The 19403-nt window shown below is 44.1% G+C and overlaps 1 protein-coding gene across 11 annotated transcripts in view; it reads right to left on the reverse strand.

Annotated features, from left to right (window-relative positions):
- CDH11 (cadherin 11) overlaps positions 1-8296 on the reverse strand; it is a 171988-nt gene extending 163692 nt beyond the window's left edge. For 3 of the 11 annotated variants that reach the window (XM_063655235.1, XM_063655237.1, XM_063655236.1), the window contains exon 1: positions 7311-7537. The gene's annotated coding sequence lies outside the window, so the exon portion shown is untranslated. Of the gene's footprint in view, positions 1-7310 lie in introns of all 11 variants that reach the window. The other 8 variants (XM_063655241.1, XM_063655246.1, XM_063655245.1 and 5 more) reach the window with 6 other exon arrangements.
- Between the last annotated feature and the right edge of the window lie 11107 nt (positions 8297-19403).

The following is a 19403-nucleotide window of genomic DNA, read 5'->3' on the forward strand; positions in this document are numbered from 1 at the left end:
AAAGTTGTCTCTCTCTCCTTCCTTTTCCCCAGCGAACACAGACAGATATTCCCTTTCATTGCAAAGTGCAGGCAGGAGGGAATGCCAGCCTGGGGCAAGAACAGATGACACCGGCGAGCCGCAGATGGGAAACTGCAGGACAACCTGGAAGGTCCCGGAGCCTTGGAAAGCCCAGCCTGGCTGCGATCTTGGGTGAGAAACAGTTGGAAACCATTCAGGGCTAAGAGAGGGTGAGGACTCTGTTATTTTTAGCATGATGCCAAATCACTGTGCTTTTGCCTGGGCCTGCAAAAGACACAAGGCGGGTCCAGGACTTTTTCAGTCACAGTCTATTTATGAGTTAAAACTGTCACTGCTCAAACCCCTTACAATCCCAAACTACATTTACCTGAAAAGCAAACAGGAATAGTCTTGAAATGGAGATGATTTATCAAGAGACTAATTATCTTTTGAGCTAGTCTGGAATAGTAATGAGCCCCTTTTAAACGAAAGCAAACCTGTGATGAATATCTCAATATGGCATGCTTAGCAAACTTTCCCGGTAAGGTATTACTGCAGGGTAACTTACCACAGCAACCCATATGCAAAATGAACAGAGGGAAAAAAATGCAAAGGTAGGAAGGAGGCGGGCAGTGTTCAAAAGCAGTAATTATCTCTCAAATCTCAAATCCCAACTGCCTCTTGAATATTTTAAGTGGAAGAGGGATGGATCACTTAAATTTACGAAATCATTCAAAAAAGGCAGGCACTGATAAACAATTCATTGCTAAATGGGAGACGCCTCAATCTAAAACAAATGTTCAATGCAAGATTTCTGGCCTTATAATGATAAGAAAGAACTGCTACCTGTTCTCATTAGTCCATAAAACTGAATCCCAAGTCTTATTTCAGACAGGGCAAGAAACCCCAGCACACACTGAAGGCTCATCATGAGCTAGGCCTTGCACTAAATTCTCATTTTATCTTTACAAGAATCCTAGGATATAGATATTATTACTAGGTCTATCATTACCAAGAAGACATCTGAGTCTTGGGGAGCTTATATAGCTTATTCTTAGTCACATACTTTGTAAGTAACGGAAGCAAAACTCCTCACTCACAAAATATAAGGGTACACCAAAAAAAAAAAAAAAAAAAAACTCAGTAATCAAAATAAGTAATACTTTAATGCAGTATTTGAAAAATCAAGATTAGTTGGCCGGGTACAGTGGCTCACACCTGTAATCCCAGCACTTTGGGAGGCCAAGGCAGGAATATTGCTTGAGGCCAAGAGTTTGAGACCAGCCATGAGCTGCGATCACAACACTGAACTCCAGAGTGAGACTCTGTCTCTAAAAAAGTAAATAAATAATGAAGATTCGTGGGAAAAAAATCTATGATGAGCAAAAGTCAAAATTTTCAATCAAGACAGAATCCAGCTATGCACTTACATGCCTTGGACTCACTCTCTTCACCCTCATCCTGGCCCTGCTGCTGGGCACTATTGCTTCCAAGAACGAATAACTGGTCCAAGCCTCTAGCATGATGAAAACTGAACTTTCCAGAATGAGTTTATGGGTAAAACATTGCCAGTGATCCGAGGCAGGATAGGTATGCAGCAATTTGAGTTGCTATGCCTATCCTTGCTTTCTCCACCCTTGCTCTTATTGAGAAGAACAAAGATGCATCGATAGCAGGGACTGTACCCTAAATTCTGTTTGCTCTCACTGATGGAGCCTAATGGAGGCTGAAATGAGATCTCTACGTGTCTTAAACTAAGACCAGGGAGGAGCCTCCCCTACCACACTGGTTGCCATGTGAGGTGAACATCATAGTGAGGACAAAGCCAGGCTCCAGGCCATTTTCTTCAAGAGAGCTGAATGTGGAGAGCTTACTTTAATTTGTGAAAATCATTCCAGTGCAGAGGACCATGTCAGGAGGATTTCTGGCAAATAAGGGGTGTGGAGTTTAGGAAGCGAAGGCATTTTTTCACCTGCAGCAACCAGGAAATTTTGAGAATAAACCCCTGCTCATTCACAAATATTGCTTGAGGGACACTTTGTGCCAGAAAACACAGAATAAGACCTTGGCTACTGTTTACTGCAGTCTTTAAAGCTGTTTAAAGCTGTTTATGTCAACTTCCTAGATTCAACTCTTCAAGTGGCTTAATAAGGAGAGAGAGAGAAAGAGAAGGAGAGAGAGAAAGAGAGAGAGAGGTGTGAAGATCAGAAATTAGCCTCCATGAGAAATAGTATCATTAGTCTCTCTCATACTTTTGAGTTTCTTCCTCCTTTCCCTCTCTTCTCTCTCACATTCCTCTCACCTAATATCCCGATGTACCAGATTTTCTGATTGAGCAGAAACCTCGACCATACAGACTGTGAGAGAAATGCTTTGTCTCAATAAGAATCCCTGAACTCTGCAACTGTCTCACGACTAATTAAACCAAATGACAATGAAATTTTGCCTCCAGTTCGAACAATGTGCATTATTCACAAGAGCTTAGAATTTAAAATTGCCCTTTTTTTAAGTTAAATAAACTGTCCAGTGATAAGTGAACGTCAGTTTACAAAACACTTTGTCTTACTTTCCGCTGAGTTACTTAATACTCCCTCCCATAATCCATTTGCATTGATTCCTTCTTCATCAACTGTCTACACATTCCAACACAGCTCAGAGCTGCAAAGAACTCTGCTGCTGAATCACCAGGGAGGCAACTGTACTCACTTAAGACAAAAAACACAAATAAGTATCCACTTAAAACAGTACTTATTTTTTTAATGGAGTTTTCCTCTTAATTATAATATAGCATTAGTTTCTTTTTCCATTCTCCTCCTGAACTTTCATGACACTATCAAACAGGAGCAAATATAAATTTGTGTAGCCTGGAATATGCAATTTAATCATAAGCCATAATTTCCATATCACTGAGGAGAAAAAAAATCAAATGATTATACTCCAGTGCGTGAGGAACAATCCTGAATTAAATTTTACTCTCTGCTAAAGTTAGGTTTTTCACAGCAGTATCAAGAATGGTTTAAAGGAAACAGTAAAACATTTACTGCTATATTAAAATTCCATGCCCCAAAGTGTTTACCGAAGATCAAACTGCTATTCCTTTTTGCAAATTAGAAGTGTCTTGCAGACATCTTCAAAACCTCATGAAAGAACGGGCAATGGTGTCACAGTAGTCTTACTGATATTTTTCTTCTTTATCCATTCCCTTCCACTTGGAGTCAGAAATGATGCTCTTTTTGCCAGAAAAAAATCCAGAAAATCCTCCCAGATCACTGTCTCAGTGAGAGCTGACCTTGTTTATCCTGCAGCCCAGCCCCCACCCCAGCTGCTGCTCAATGTCAAGTTACAAGATTTCCCAACTTTCTAGTAAACTCCAAGGTGGGAAGAAGAGGCTGAAGGTAACAGGATCCACTCACTAGAAAGATGCTAATCCTGACAAACTGCTCGAGCAGTAGCTTGAACCACAGCTAGATTGAATTCGGTCTCTCCTGAGAGGGCCAGACAAGGCTGGCAAGTAACAAAACCGCTTTTCATGATGCCCTCAAAAGCAGATGGGCTCCATGCAGAAAGTTGGAGAAGGGTGCCATTGCCCTCTAGTGGCCAGAAGTGCAATCTTCCGCGAAGGAGTACATTTCCAGAGTTGTACAAGGCTCTCAACGTCAGGGTAAAATTATAGCAGAAAGATGTCTAATTATGCTCCTCGAGTGTTTTCTTTAGTCCTTCCTGCTCATAGGGGAGGCTGCGGATGGCTATCACAGGAATCCTGATGGAACAGCTCATTTTTAACTCCTACCGGTGCACCAGGATGTGTCCAATTTTCTCCAACTTTATTTTTCTTTTTCTTTAGCAGACCTGTTGATGTTTTTCCCCCAATCAATTAAATTACAAATTTATATAGACCAACTATTTTTATATATTTCAGAGACAATAACTTTAAATTAAAAAGGCTGACAATTAAAAAGGCTGAAAACTCACAATTCTTGGTAAGTGCAGAATAGGGATTCTTGACAAATTAGGTAACTTTTTATGAAACAGCAGCCAATTCCATAAGGGAGAAAATCATCCCAAACACATTTCAATCCCTTAAATCATTGGCTAGTGAATTTATACAGTGCTCAAATTTTCTAGGAAAAAAACTTGAAAGTTCATAGTCATTCTTCAGATTTGACAATTCAAGAAAAAAAGTTTGATACCTACTTTCAAACTCTATATATTCCACTGTTTTATTATTATTGAATGATTAAGTATGCCTGTGATCAAAGTGAAAACATCAATATTGAAAGTAAATTCCAATGAAATTGTTATGCTTCTCAAACATCTACCTACATAAATGTATTGAGAATGAAGGAAGACTAAAATCAGATTTGAAGATCTTGTTTAGGTGGTTCTGAAAACAGATTTGAATATAAGAGATCAAAGTTTACCAACTTCATAAGTTACCACTTCATAAGTCACAGGCATTCACAGGCAAGGTTCCAGGACACGCTATGCTCCTGGGAGCGCAGTACTGGCACTGTAAATCAGACCACGAGGTCAATGTCATGGCGTTTCCCATATGAGGGTCCCCAAACCAGAATCTTTACAAAGCAGCCATGTAATTCTATTCAAAGGAGAAGAAAAACCATGAATTATGAAGACAAGTGCATTAAAAGAGCATGAAATTGATCTGTATTCCCCCAAATCATGGCGTGGCTCTCCAAGTCTGTCCCCTGCTCCCTCCTCCCACAAATAAACAATCAAACATGCACATCCACAGCCACCACTCTACAGAGCAAACATGACTTTTAAGACATAAAAAAAAATTGCGCCATAACTTTTTTTTTTAATTTTCAAATTAACAAAAGATTGCATCTTAATTGAAAATAGAATTTAGGTTTCTAGTAATTTTACTATCTGGTGTTCTGATAAGAATGCTGAACATAATGAAAGTTCTGAAGTGCTATCAAGATGGTCCACTGCTTCAGTGAGAACTATTTTAAAAGCTTATTTTCCTAGGAAGCAATAAGCAGCCATTTGAATAAATCTACATGTCTGGGCCTCGCCAGATTATCCAGTCTCAATCCTTCCAAGGCCTGCCTTCATTCCACCTTTCCCAGGGGTGAGGAGGGTGGTTTATTCTTTCAAACAATGTCATAAAATGCCCAGTTTATGCAGACTCTGAAGTAACAACTAAAATGATAGCAATAATTTTTATTAATAATAATGCATGCCTGCAAGACATTTTAATGTCTTAATTTACAATGTCTCAAAAGTAAGATGTAAAGATAATTCCTACTCAAGCAGTTTCCTGGCCTTTCAGATGCCTTTCCCTGGTCTCTACTGAGAAGCACTCACATTCCTTTTGTACTAGGCTGGATTTCAGTTTTACACAGAGGTTCGAATTCCAGAGCTCACTGGCCAACTCTAAAACTTGGAATCAGAGATTACATTTAAGGAACTTCAGTGGCTGGAGCCTCAGAGTGCTTCTCGTATTGGCCACAACTCTGTCCCTTTGTTTTTAACTTTTTTTCCTTTGTCCTATTGGAAGAAGACCAGGCTCCCTGCAGCTAGGGTTGGGCAGTTGATATTTCTGTTCTGGTGTCTGCACCTACGTTCTTGTAGGAAAAACAATTCCAGGATTAACGAAAAGAAGGTCAGTCCCTTCTCTTCTCCTCTGCCAACATATTAGGCTCTAGCGCTCAGAGCCCAGCCTGGCAAATGTGCTGATGCGATGCTAAAGGATCCTCGCTCCTGAGAACACATCTGCAGCCCCATCCCCAGGAAATCCAGACACCCCGCAAAACCATCGATGTCTGCTGCAAGCCCAAGTGATGAGGAAATTGATCCGTCCTCTCGCCAGATTAATTATGGTAGCTTCCCTGTGATTAAAACGGAAACTTACTGCCTCATATTAAACCGATAGCCATGATTAGAAGAAGAAAATAAGAAAAGATTTCAGAGCGATCGTAGCACGATTTCTTTAGGGGGAGACGAAGGGGAAGACTTTAGTGAAATCTATACCCTCATACAGCCGGGTTTCAAGAACAACCCCCCACTCCCATCCCTTAGGAATAACCCGTCGTCATGCAGGGATGCTATTAAATAATTAAAAGATGCGATTTCTTAATAGCAGTGTGATGGCCCATGAAATTCCTACTGCATTATCAGCAAAAGCAACAGGGCTTCTTCTAGCACCTAGAAAACCTTTCACCCGGGAGAGGCAGGCGCGGGGAGCCCCGGGCGAAAGCAGGGCCTCGGCAAAAAAACGGACAAGGAAGCCTGACCCGCAAGCCTCCCCCGACCCCACTTTCTCTGGGGACTCCGTTTCACAGCGTGAGGCGGGCCCTCCTACAGTTCCTCCGGGTTGGGGAGGGGGGAGAAGGGAGCTCTCCTCGCCGCCCTCCCCATCTGGCCGGCTTCTCAGTGCTTCCCACCTCCCGGCTCGCGTTCCGAGGCAGAGCGCAGGGAGGGAGGCCGTGCGTGCCGGGAGCTGGAGAGGCTTGGCGCGCTCCGAGAAGCGGCGCAGGTTCGGGAAGGTTTGGTTCTCAAAGTTAACGTTGACCCTGGCAGCTTTCGCCAATCCCAAGCCAGAGGCGAGCCCGAGTCTGGGCCGCTCATGGACCTACTCCTGAGCTGGTGGGAGCTTACAAACGGGCGCCAGAGCTCCCGCAGAGACTCGGGCTGGAGGGCTGTAGCGCACCGCAGCCTGCTGCCCCAGAACCGCAGTCGGTGGCCCCAAACCCACGCTATTAAAGTGCGGGAAATCGCCTTCCGGAGCTGGAGTCTTTCCGTTTTCCCGGGCTTACCCGGCAGTCTCGACTGGAGGGACGAAGCCCCGGGCAGCTTTCGGCAGGGATCCGGGAGGATGGAGTAAGAACCCCGCAGAGCGCGGTCTTGTCGTCGCTTTGGGGAAGCGGCGCAGGGCTGGCGGGCACCGTGCCGTGGGCGACTTTCCTCAGAGATATGACCGGGGACAGTCGGCGTGTCCGGAGCTCTGCTCTCCAGTCTCTTGCCCCAGCCCCAGCCCCAGTCTCTGCTCTGGCCTCGGCGCAGACCCCAGAGGAGGCCGGAGCCGGGGAGAGTCGTGGAGCGCACATCTGGAGCCTCCGTCCCCTGCGCTGCCCGCGCCCACAGCTGGCTCCCTTCTCCCTTTCTGATTTTTAAACAAATCTCTCCCTCCCTTTTGCTTTGCGTTAGTGAAGCCTTCTCGACTCAGATACCACCGTCCCCCACACCACCCCGCCCTCCAAGACATTCTCTTCCTGAGAAAATCTTGCCCCCCGCTCCAAGAAGCCCCAACCAGGCGAGAGGAAGGGACTGGCGGCGCACCTCACCTGGGGCCCTTGCGGGTGGACGCAACCTCCGAGCCGCCCGTCCCTGGCGCAGGGCAAGCGCTGCGGTGTCAGTCCCGGCCCCAGTCCCGGTCCCATTCACAAGTCAGCGGCGGCTGCGAGCGGCCCCCGCGGCATCTGCTCCTCGGCCCGCGACGCTCCCCTCAGCTGGCGGCGGCCGCGGAATGAGCCGCCGAGCGCGCTAGTGGCAGGAATGAGAAACCGGGGGGAGGTGGCGGGCGGGCAGGCGGGTGCGGGGCGGGGGGGGGGGGGCGGGAGGAGGGAGGCTGCCGCTGGGAGGGAAGGAAAGGGCGGGGGCTGAGAGAAGCCGAGGCTGCGAGACGCAGCGAGATGGGCCTCGCAGAGGCTGCGGGGGCCGACCCCGTCCGCGCCCCTCCCCCCAGGGGCCCAGAGATGCCAACCCCTGGATTCGTGGCCGCCCCTCCCGCCCCGAGGCGCGGCGCTCCGACTCCCTCAGGGCTCAGATGGAGTCTGGAGCGACTGAAGTTGGGCTCCAGGGACGCACAGCCAATCAGGGAGGGCGGCGGAGGGAAGCTGGAGAGCGGTTGGGAGCCCCCATTTTCCTCCTTCCCCCAAATCCGCTCCAGCTGGCCAGGCTGGGCTCTTGCCTGGCGAGCCGGGATGGTGGTTGGGGGAAGGTATCGTCCAAGTGAGGGAAGCAATTGGGAATTCGGGAGCGCGTTCTATTCTTTCTCACTCCACCACCCCACCTTCCAAAAATCCCTCAACGTTGGCGGCTCCTGCCCAGCCCCCACCCCCCTCAATCTCCCATCCCTTGCAAACTCTTCTGGTGGCTCTGGTGGTGAAGTCGGGCGGGGAGGGAGACTTAGGACTTGGGAAGAGCCCAGTCTCCGTTCTCTCTCAGCTCTCCTCTCCTCTAGTGCCCCCCACGCAAAGCCTCGGAGAGGGGTGCGCGGGGAGCGCTTCGCCGGGGTCGGCCTCGCTCCACCCTTTTGGAGGGTGCCTTGGCCCCTACCCCAGCCAGGTATCAGTGGCCCCCGCCGGTAGTGTCACTTGTTGCCACCCCCTCGCTACAGACCCGCCAGGGCCCGGTGGAGTGTGCGCTTCTACGGGAGGAAGGGCCTAATGGGGCGCAGCGCCGGAGTCCTAGCTCCTTCCTCCGCTGTTCCCCTCAGTGAGGACTCGTTACCGTGAGGGAGCCCCGGGCCTGCTTCCTGCCCTCCCTCCCCGAGTCGCCGGGAGAAAGGGCTGGCAGGGCCGGGGCTTAGGAATCACGCCAAGGACTGGGCGGGGCGCTCGTGGTACCGGGAACGGCGTGGGGACCCGCACACCCAGCAGGGAACAACCATGCCTGTGTGGGGACCCCTGGCTTGAACAAGTTTGCAGGGTGGGGGGTGGAGGCAAGAGAGGAGGCGGAGGAAGGTGGAGACGCCAGTGGGTGAAGGCTGAAAAGGAACCGCCTAGAGGGACGGGGATGAGGCTGGGAAAGGAGAAGAGATGGACCCGCGAAAAAGACGAAGAAGGAGGCTGCGGAGGGAAAGCTGGGCGCCACAGCCAAGCAGTTTGAAAGGGCTAGAGGGGAGGAGACGGGCCCAGAAGTTAACGGAAAAAGAGGCCGAAAACGGAAGAAAAAGCTTGGGATCCTGAGCGCGTGGGGAAGGAACCCTAGTGCGGGGCTAAGGCAAGGGCGGCCGAACCCTGCCCTCCAGCTCCTGGTCACCAGCCCGCGGGTCCCGAGCGCCCGCAGCCGCCCGGGTTTCCACACGGCTTGGGGAGACGCCCGCGGGGGCGGGTGCCGGCGAGGCTGCCCCGGGACCTACCCTCCTCGGCCTGCACGCCCGCGTTCTTCTTGACGACTCCAGGATCCAGGTGGCCCTGCGTGCCTGCCCCCAGTCCGCGTCCTGCGCGGAGATGATGCCTCTGTCACCCTCTGTGTGGACGTGGCCTTTAAACTCCTCATTCCTCCACTGCAGGGGAAAAGCTGTAAGTTTCCAGCTGCCCAGTTATCTTACTCCTCGGCCTTCCCCCCACCATAGGTGTCCAAGGTGATAGCCCCCTGGATCCCCAGTAACCCCCCCAACCTCGCACCACACTCTGCGCAAGGGACGCGCAAGGCCATTGACGTCCGGTGCTTTCCTGTAGAGCGCCAGAGAGCAGATCGTGGTGCCTGCCACTCCTGCCTCCCCCTGTGGGTCCCTGGCCCTGAACCTTTTCAGAGCTCTACCTGCTTCCTCTGTCTGCCTTTTTGGCCTCGCTGTAACCCCTAAAACTTTGGGTACTTCCCAAGCCACCGCCGATAGTCCCCACTCTAATAAGGCATGGTGATGGTAATAGGATGATCTGGTGGCGCCATTTCAGCTTATAAATGAAGTTACTTACACAGGACAGGAGGGAAAAGGGGTCCGGCTTTCCCTCAGAGATACTCGAGTTTTGCTCTTGTTTGGCTACAAACTATTGCCTGGATTTTCTCAACCCTTCCACGTGGTCCTAGAGGGAGTGTGAAGCCACGATCAATCTGATCATACATATATTATACAAAGATGCCCGGGATCTGTGATGATTAGGACATCTCTTGATCCATGAAGCAAGTTTCATAAACTCCCTTTTGGAAGCGTGTCCAAAGATGAACCTGGCCACATGTCAGCTGACATTAGCTGGACTTTGACCTCTCCTCTCTGTTCAGCATTTATCGAATCACAGCAGTTGTTTTTATAGACCATCCCTTTAGTAATGGGTGCATCAGCCGATTTTAAAAAGTAAGTTAAAAACTGCTTGATAAGTTTCCACTGACACTACACACCTGAATCAGATGGAACCTAGTGTATAGCAGCAGTCAATAACCCTTTGCACAACCCAGCAAGTTAGGATTCTACTCAAGAGAACAGGAAACATGTTCACACAAAAACACACACCAGAATGTTCATAGCAGCATTATTTATAATAGCCAAAATCTGGAAACAACACAAATACCCATCAACTGGTGAGTAGATAAACAAAAGAAACAACATAAATACCCATCAACTGGTGAGCAGATAAACAAAACAGGGTGTACCCATACCATGGAATATTGTTCAGCAATAAAAGGGGAAGAAATACTGATGTTTGTTACATCACGAATGAACTTCAAAAACATATGCTGAAAGCCAAATGAAAAACAACATATTGTGTGATTTTCATTTATATGAAATGGCCATTTATATGAAAGGGAAAGGCAAATTTATAGAAACAGAAAGCAGTGGTTGCCCGGGGCTAAGGATTTGAACAGGAATTGACTGCAAATAGAACTTGAGGGAATTCTGTTGGGCAATCAAAATGCTCTAAAACTAGATAGTTGTGATGATTGCACAAATCTATAAATTTACTAAAATCATCGAATTGTAACCAAGAAAGAAAAAAATCCTTTCATATCTTTATTCCCAGAATATCTGTGACCTGCAGCTAATCCACGAGAGGAAATTGGCAAAGCAGTTTCAGAGAAAAATATGTTAAAAAAAGATTTTTAGTTCTTATGGAAAGATAACCATATTTCTATTCAGCAAGTTCTATTTTGGCTGCTGCTTTGGAGAACCTTATAAGTTTTAAAGAAAGTTAATTCCCCCCTTTCACTCTTCTAAGTGATTAATTCCTGGGAACTAGAGTTAGGCATTCCAGTTCGTGACATTTTAAACACACCTACTCATAGACACAGTACAAAGTGCACATTTCAGAGGGGATTTTTTTATGACTATGTTAGGATCTGTCTTAGAAATCCTTATCAAGCACTTGGGTGGAGTATTGTGTGATTACAGTTTAGATTTTAAAAGGGAAAAGAATAGAAAAAAAAAAAAGGAAAGAAAAGAAACCACTGACAGCTTAAATCGAAAGATTTAGTTCAGCCAGCCAGCCAGAAGTTTGGGTGTTTATCTTAACTTGCCTCACCTTTCCTTCACCTTGTTCTTCTTCAAGGGAGGAAGCCAGCCTTCACGGTTGCTCTGGAGCCAGGATTAAACAGCCCCTTCTGCTTCCTGCGGGTTCCAATCCAGACAGATATGAGGCCCAAATGGGCCTTTTCTTGTCTTTGTCCTTGCCTGCACGAGGCTGTTAATTTCCTGTCAGTTCCCTCATCAAAGCTACCAGGCTGTCATTCCTTTGATGTGCCTCTCCTCAGACTCTGAAGATAGCCAGACCCTGCTGAGTCAGTTCCTTGTTTAGACTTAGAAGTTCCAGGCTCCCCAGGTCTTCTCAAAGCTTCCTGCTCTAGAGGCATCTTTTGGTAAATGGTGTAAAGAGTGATGCAAGATCCAAGCAGGGCGTTAGTTTCATCACATTGCAGTGGGCTCCAGCCACACCTTCCCCAGGCAGAGGAGGAAGTTAAGAAAGATGGAATGGGAATACCATTTCTGAATCAGACACTTCAGGAAGATATTCCTACAGTTGGATCTTTAGAGCAAGGTGGGAGGACCGCAGGCCTTTGATCTGTCTGATTCCTGGCTCTGCCACTCGTTAGCGCCATAACTTTGGCTAAAGACTTTGTCTCCTTGAGATATGCTTTCCAAATCTATACAATGAGCATTACTATCTGTGCCTAGATTGTGGTGGGGATTCAAGATGCTCACATACCTAGAGCCAAAAGCACTAAGCTTAGAGCATAGGCTTCATAAGTGAAAGTTATTAATTACTATTATTAACTATGAGGCCTGATTATTATCACATTTTAAATGACCTGAGCAAGAAAAGAGACATGCTACAATTGTGAATTATAATAATTATAGAGATTAATCTTATCTTAGATAGAACTGGTTATAAAACTGGCCAAGAATATTATGGCAGTTCAAAATTTCTGACACTGTAAATTGTCTAAATAAGGCTTGATTGAGGTCAGGTAGAATGAGTTGTGCCAGGCTTGGGGGCTGAGGCTCTGAGTTCATATCCTAGATCTGCCACAAATTCATTGAGTCACCTTGGTAAAGTCATTTCCTTTCTCTGAGCCTCAGTTTCCCTAACTGCAAATAAGAGCTTACCTGAAATGAGCTCTGAAGAAGGTTTTTTCCAGAGTTTAAATCCTGGGCTTTTTAAGTCCTACTCATCATTTCACGTATTGAGACATCACATTGTACCCTATAAATATGTCCAATTACCATGCATTGATTTGAAAAAAATCAGAACATCTCAGAGATGCAATTCCCCTTTCCAACACTAGGAGCAATCAGCCAATCATCTCAGGCTAAGGTCTGACTCCAGGCAGCCCCTGTCTCTCAAACATACCCTTTTCAACTCTTATCAATAACATTTGTCTTTCTCCTTCACTTAAAGTTTAAGTTCTCCAAGGGCAGGGGTGATACTTTTCTGGTTTATTTATGCATCCCTAACATCTAGCATGGTGCCTAACATGACATCAAGCATAGACATACAATATGCATTTTTGAATGAATTAATGTATTTGGGTGAATTAAAACCAGTATATTTATCAAATATCATCATAATAATACTGTGTTGTGAATGATCCTAGCACTCCTCACTTAGAAGAGCACACATTTACTATAATAGATCTGTGATTTAGCTGGGATTGCCTGGTCTAAACTTGGCTGGGCTGGGGTGACTCAGCTTGGTTTTCTGCATGTCTCATCCTCCCCCTGGGACTCTCCTGGACATAGTCTCATGGTGATAAAAACTTCGCAAGAGGTGAAGCAGAAATATGCATGACCCCTTGAGGCCTAGGCTCAGGACTGGAAGCTATCTCTTCTACCTTAATTTGTTAGCCAAAGCGGCATGATCAGATGAAAAGTTAAGGAGTGGAGAAATATGATCCGCTTTTATAGGGGGAGAAACTTTAGTTGCCTGACAAAGAGTAGGGTTACAGGAAAGGGTGAAGTGTTGGGCCACTAATGCAGTCTCACACAGGCAGAAACAGGTTTTCATCATCATTTACTCCAGACCATTTTGGATCTTCAGGTCCCCTAGGTTATATCCTATAGTCATTGTGACTACACACACACACACACACACACACACACACACACTATAGTGCTCTATATATACTCTCTCTCTCTCTCTCTCTCTCTATATATATATATCCATAACATAGAACAATATTCTGTACAATGAGGAAGCAATCATGGATTAAGACCCAGAAGTAAAATGACTGTCAACCAGAACACAATGGCTTTTCTGGAATACTCTCTCTCTGTCTCTCTGTCTCTCTCTATATATATATAGAGAGAGAGAGAGAGAGAGAATATATATATAGAGAGAGAGAGAGACAGTATACTATATAATATATAAAATAATATATTATATAATTTATAATTATATAATAAATATATAATATATATAATAAATTATATAATTTATATATTATATTTATATAATATAAATATATACAAATAATTTATATATAATATATAAAATAATATATATATTATTTTATATATGGTGACCTATATAATATATAAAACCTATATAGTATACATAGGTTTTTAGCCACTGTTTCTGGCTCATAACTGACATAGCCCTTGTTATAATATTGGGGCATTTTATGTCTAAGAAGCAGGCCTCAGAAAACACAATCTCTCCCTCTAACCTTCCCCTGTCTCCTTTCATCTGCCCAAGGCTGGACTCTAATCTGACTATGGGTCATAAGACCCTCGTACCAGAGGGAGTACTGACCCATACCCTGGAGAAAGGAATACTGCATAGAAAAGCCAAGAAGAATCAGGACAGGCCTTACTGGGTTTAGATCATATCCTTTCTGTCAAACCACATCTCTGTGTGGTTGTCAATCATGCATATCCAATGAAGTCTCAATAAAAGGTCCAAGAGGACAGAATTTGGGAAGCTTCCAGATAGGTGAACTTGTGGAGGTTCCTGAAGCATGGGACACCTGGAAGGGACAGAGAAGCTCTGTGCCCTGTTTCCCATACCTCGCCTTATGCATCTCTTCATCTGTATCCCTAGTAATATCCTTTATAACAAATCAGAAAATTTAAGTAAGTTTTGCCCCTTGATCACTCAAGCTTTCTTGCTTTTCAGACAAGCTTCCAGGTTCAAGACCTTTGCACTTGCTCTTCCTATTGTCTGGAACACCCTTCCCCTGTTCATTCCTATGGCTTGCTTCTTCATTTTGCCTGTTTAAAGGGGATGTCCCAGGGTGTCTCATGAACAGAAACACCCACTCGGCACTCCAATCCCCTTCCGATCATCTTCAGCCTATCCCTGTAAACTGTGTTATTCTTGTTCATAACACATACACTTTAAATTGTATTGTATATTTTTATTTACTTATTTTTTGGTTGCCTCACCTGAGTAGAATACAAGCCTCAAGAGAGCAAAGCATAAGATCTCTCTCATACCTTCCTGGATCTCAAGCATCTAACACAGTACCAGGCAATTGGTGGGCACTCGGTAAATATTTATAGATTGAATACATGAAGAATAAATGCATTAATAATGCTAAGTGAATGAATGACTCCCAAAACCAGAAGCAGATGGATCCTCTGCTTGAATCTAAACGTGATGCAAGTGTTCCTGTTTACAAAGGGAACTTAGTGATGCCAATTATTCACAATACAAAAATAATTCTTCGGTTTACCAAAGATTTCACTTGGAAGCTAGTTAAAATAACTCATTCCTTTAGTGCTTTAAAAAATACAATCCAATTTACAAAATGATGGTATATGGGCAACTTTTCTAGACTATATGAGTTTCCTAAAAATGAAGTATTCAGCTTTGCCTAATGACAATTCTGCTTCTGATCTCTGATTCTGGTTTGTTTGCTGTATGGACTAAGATTGGCTTATTAAAACACCTCACAGAAGGCTATTTCAATGTTCTTATGTGTGGACATTTACATTCTTTTATAAACTTGCGAATAGGTGCATTTATATGTGTTGGCTCTCCAGGAGAACCACTGCAAATGTATTCAAGATTCATACTGGCTTGCTTTGCAAATAGTCTACAATTTGGACAACAGGATTTAAGAAAGCTCCAGGTCTGTGTTCCAATTTTCATGTCCATTAACTGCCAGTACTGGGAAGAGGAAAGCAGAAATAATTCGTACTCAATGGAGAAGCCATTTTTTAAATTTTTCCTTCTTCAATGTCCCCAGCTTATGATAGTCCATTTGTCCAGCATAGGCTATTGGTATTTCAGTGCTTTATCTAGTTGTTGTATATGTTTCCCTCTCCTTATTCACTCACCTCTTTCATAGCTAAGAACTGTGACAGTTTCTCTACAACAGGAGGTAAGTCAAACCCAATGTATTTTTATACACAGGTGGCTCAAGAGCTTTCTTCTTGGAAACAGTATTCCAGAAAAGCCACTGTGTTCTGGTTGACAGTCATTTTAGCTCTGGATCTTAATCCATGATTGCTTCCCCATTGTACAGAATATTGTTCTGGGTATGGATAGAGTTAAAGAATAATATTTTAATAGTTATTCATTGAATGCCTATTAAGGGCTTTCATTGAAATCCTTACAACTATTCTACAGAGCACTATTATGCCTATTTTATAGGTGAGAATGGGAAAGCTCAGAGAATTGAACATCATATTTAAAGTCAAACAGTTTGCTAATAAATATATGTCATTTTACTGCTCAGAGTTTTAAAGGGAAAAAAAACTGGGATTATAATTTATGTAGTGGAGACGGTAAAGAGAAGTATGCAGAGGCATTAGGATAAGTGAAGTGACAGAACATTTCACATACAAGGAATAGGAGGGCTGTTTTAGGGCTTTGAGGCAAGATTGGCTTTGGAGAGCTTGAGAACCTAAAAAGGAATCTGTAGAGCTAGTGTTTAATAAGTTTCGGGAAAGTATTCAGAGACAGACAATCCAAGTTCATAGAACACAAAAAGAACCCCAAATTGTATCCCAAATGCAATGGGCAGTTATTGAATGAGAGTTTGTTGTTGTTATTGCTGTTGTCTTGTTATTGTTGTTGTTTTAAGCAGGAATGATCAGATCGTATTGGTTAACCAAGAGCACTATGGCTGAGGTTGGATGGCAGCTGAAATGGATTCCTTGAGACTGTTACACTTAACCAGGAGAGGGAATCCACAGCTGGGCAGAAGCAGTGACAGCAAAGAAGGGGACAAGTCCTGGGTGTGGTTTGAAATGAAATCAGGCCTTTATGTTGTGGTGGTTAAGAGAGAGAAGGATGTCAAGGATAATTCTCATGTAACTGCCCAAGCAATCTGGCAGATATAGGTGCATGTTACTGACTCGGAGAAATCTGGAAGTTGACTAGATGTGTGAGTATGGGAGAGTAAGGGGCGTAAGCTTTCCAAACCTGCAGCTTTATCAAACCATTTGGGGCACTTGGGTGCTCTGCTTCCCTGCACTCATAGATATTTCCCAGGGTCAGGGAGGCAGTGTCACCTGATATTTAGTGACTTAGAAAGAGAAAGAACTCATGTTTGAGTCAGGAAACTTGGGTTCTGGACTTGGACTTTGGGCTTCTCTTTATTTTTCTCTGAGCCATTTATTCTTGTCTAAAGTGAGGAGTTTGCCCAAAACACTTCTATGTGCCGATTTCCCTCTAAAAGCCCGTGATTACTGATTATGACCACTGCAGGGACAGTTTTTCAAAACTGTGTCCAACGATTACATTTATATTGATTCTGTGTCCGTTGGAGTCTCGTCCTGAGACACAGGTGAAGCAGGACATAGGGCAGTGATAATGACCAGCAGACACACAGAGTCACTCAGGTTACCCAGAGCTCAGTGCAGAGGTCAGCTCCGTCCTCTCATGTTGCCACTCAGGGCCATTTGTCAGTGATTGATTGCTGTTTTCGCATCCCAGGATTATCACCTGCTCTCTTTTCTACATAAAATGTCTACACCATTGCTTTTCTCCAACTTTTCCTTTCTGGTCCTATCAGGGAAGGGAGCAGAATTCCATGGCAGAGACCATGGGCTTAGAAATTGAGCTTCACAAGTTTAAGTCCTGCTTATATCCCTTACTTGCTGTGAGCAACTCATTTCCCTCTGTGAGCTTCCAGTTTCCACATCTGTAGAATGGTCACAGTGTCGGTACCTGCTTCAGATAATTGTCGTGGGTTAGGAAGATGATAATTCACAGTTCCCAGAAGATAGTAAATATACTAAGTGAATTATTTTCTCCTCCTCCCTGTGTTCTCCCCGCTACCCCTTTTTATCTTTCATCTCTCAAAGCTGAGCTAAGGGATCATACATTTCAGAAAAATATCTCCTGCCCTTGTCCCTTCCCAGAGAATCATGTCTGTAATTTTATCTTGCCTCAGTGTATTCTTCCCTATGCTGTCGTCTTACCCCACCTCTGCAAGAGACATCTAGAGGCCAATCATTATAGACACCTCGTTGATATGTCTCAAGCAAATGGCATACAGCAGGTACTCAATAAATTTCTGCTAGCCTTTACTGCCAAAGGGCATGTTGAAAGAAAGAATGCTGGAATAGGTAAGGAAGACAGAGGCACAGAAGAAGAAAAAATCCCATATGTCATGCCAGCTCCTCAAAAAAGATATTATTTTAGAATGTAAAGGAAAAATAGAGTAAAAGAAGAAACCATTAAGTGGCCCAAATTGCATTACTAGTTCTCTACTCTGGGATACACAGCCATCGTTCAGTCTTTAGTATAAGCAATTCTTGATTGACTAAAAGTGTTTAGCAAAAGAAGCAAAATTTACCATGTGTATTTACAGTCTGAATGGCTCGGCTCCTCTAGCTTTGCTTACATCAATGAAAGGGGGAAAATGCACCCAGACAGTCTAATTTCTTTAAGTCAGATGAGTCACAGAAGCAAACATTGGAAGATGTGCTACAAAATAATCAATCATCAGATAAAACTGTTTTGGATGTAGCAGATGTATAAAATAAAGTGAGACTATTTTTTAAGCTAAAAGTTTGCATATTTACAGAAGATTCTGGTAGAATAGAGAAATTTAGCCAGACCATCACTTAAAAGGAGATGTGGTTTCAAAGCAGAAAGGCAGCTGAAAATAGCAGTCAGTTCTCTTCATCCCTTAACTCCTAACCCTATTCCTCATCCTCATGCCCAGCACCCAGTAACTGATTTTTCATGATAAACACCTTTAATTTTTATTTTATTAACAATGTGGTTTCTAGAACACTTGAATATTGTATTTGGCCAATATCTGCTTTAAATATCATGTCATAAATAGAAAACATCAGTAGCAGTAGGATTAGCAGCATGCTGATCAGTTACTAGAAGGGAGGTGCCTCCCCACATGTGACGGTCTGTATCATTACACCGATTTTGCAAGTGGAGAAATTCCTATGGTAGCTGAGAAGCTGTATGGCCACGTTCACACATCTTAGACATTATGAAGTTTAGGTGTCCAGACGGAGCATTCTCATTTCAGTGTGCTCTTCTGGTATTTCCCAATGTAAACTGACAAGCATCCAATCTGATGAAATGATGACTTCCCATAAAATAGATGTTTAATGTCTTATAATTTATCTATTTCCTGAAGCCAATTGTATGAAAATATATCAAACTGCCTGTCTCCAAATGTCCACATGCTGGAGCATCACCATCTTCACATACACTCTTCTCCCTGCTTAAAACAAGCTTCCTCCTTCATGTTCTGGCTATTTCCAGCTTATTTTTCAAAAATGCCATGCTCTTAGGTGAAATATCTAATGTAGATGACAGGTTGATGGGTGCAGCAAACCACCATGGCACATGTATACCTTTGTAACAAACTTTCACGTTCTACACATGTACCCCAGAACTTAAAGTATAATAACAAAAATAAAAATTTAAAAAAATCTAATTTTACTTCTTTTGTACATTATTCATATAGTAACTTGTAGTAAAGGATTTATTAATATAACTTCATATGTATGTATTTAGTCATACATGGAAATATAAATACAGATAGGCAACAGCTAAAAAAAAAAACCTCCATGCTCACGTGTCCTATCCTCCAGACATATTTTCCTAGCACTCCTTGTTTCTCCCTCCCCTCATCACCAGTATGGAATTAATATCCTTGCTTTGTGTCCTGTGCACCCTGTGCCCAATTCTGAGAGCGTACTTGACCCATCTTCAATTTTTTTTCTCAAAGACTCTTATTTCTTTAAGGATGGAAGCCATATTTTATACATCATTAAATCTGCAGAACCTATCTGTGAT

This window comes from Pongo pygmaeus, chromosome 18, assembly GCF_028885625.2.
Source record: "Pongo pygmaeus isolate AG05252 chromosome 18, NHGRI_mPonPyg2-v2.0_pri, whole genome shotgun sequence".
NCBI lineage: Eukaryota > Metazoa > Chordata > Mammalia > Primates > Hominidae > Pongo > Pongo pygmaeus.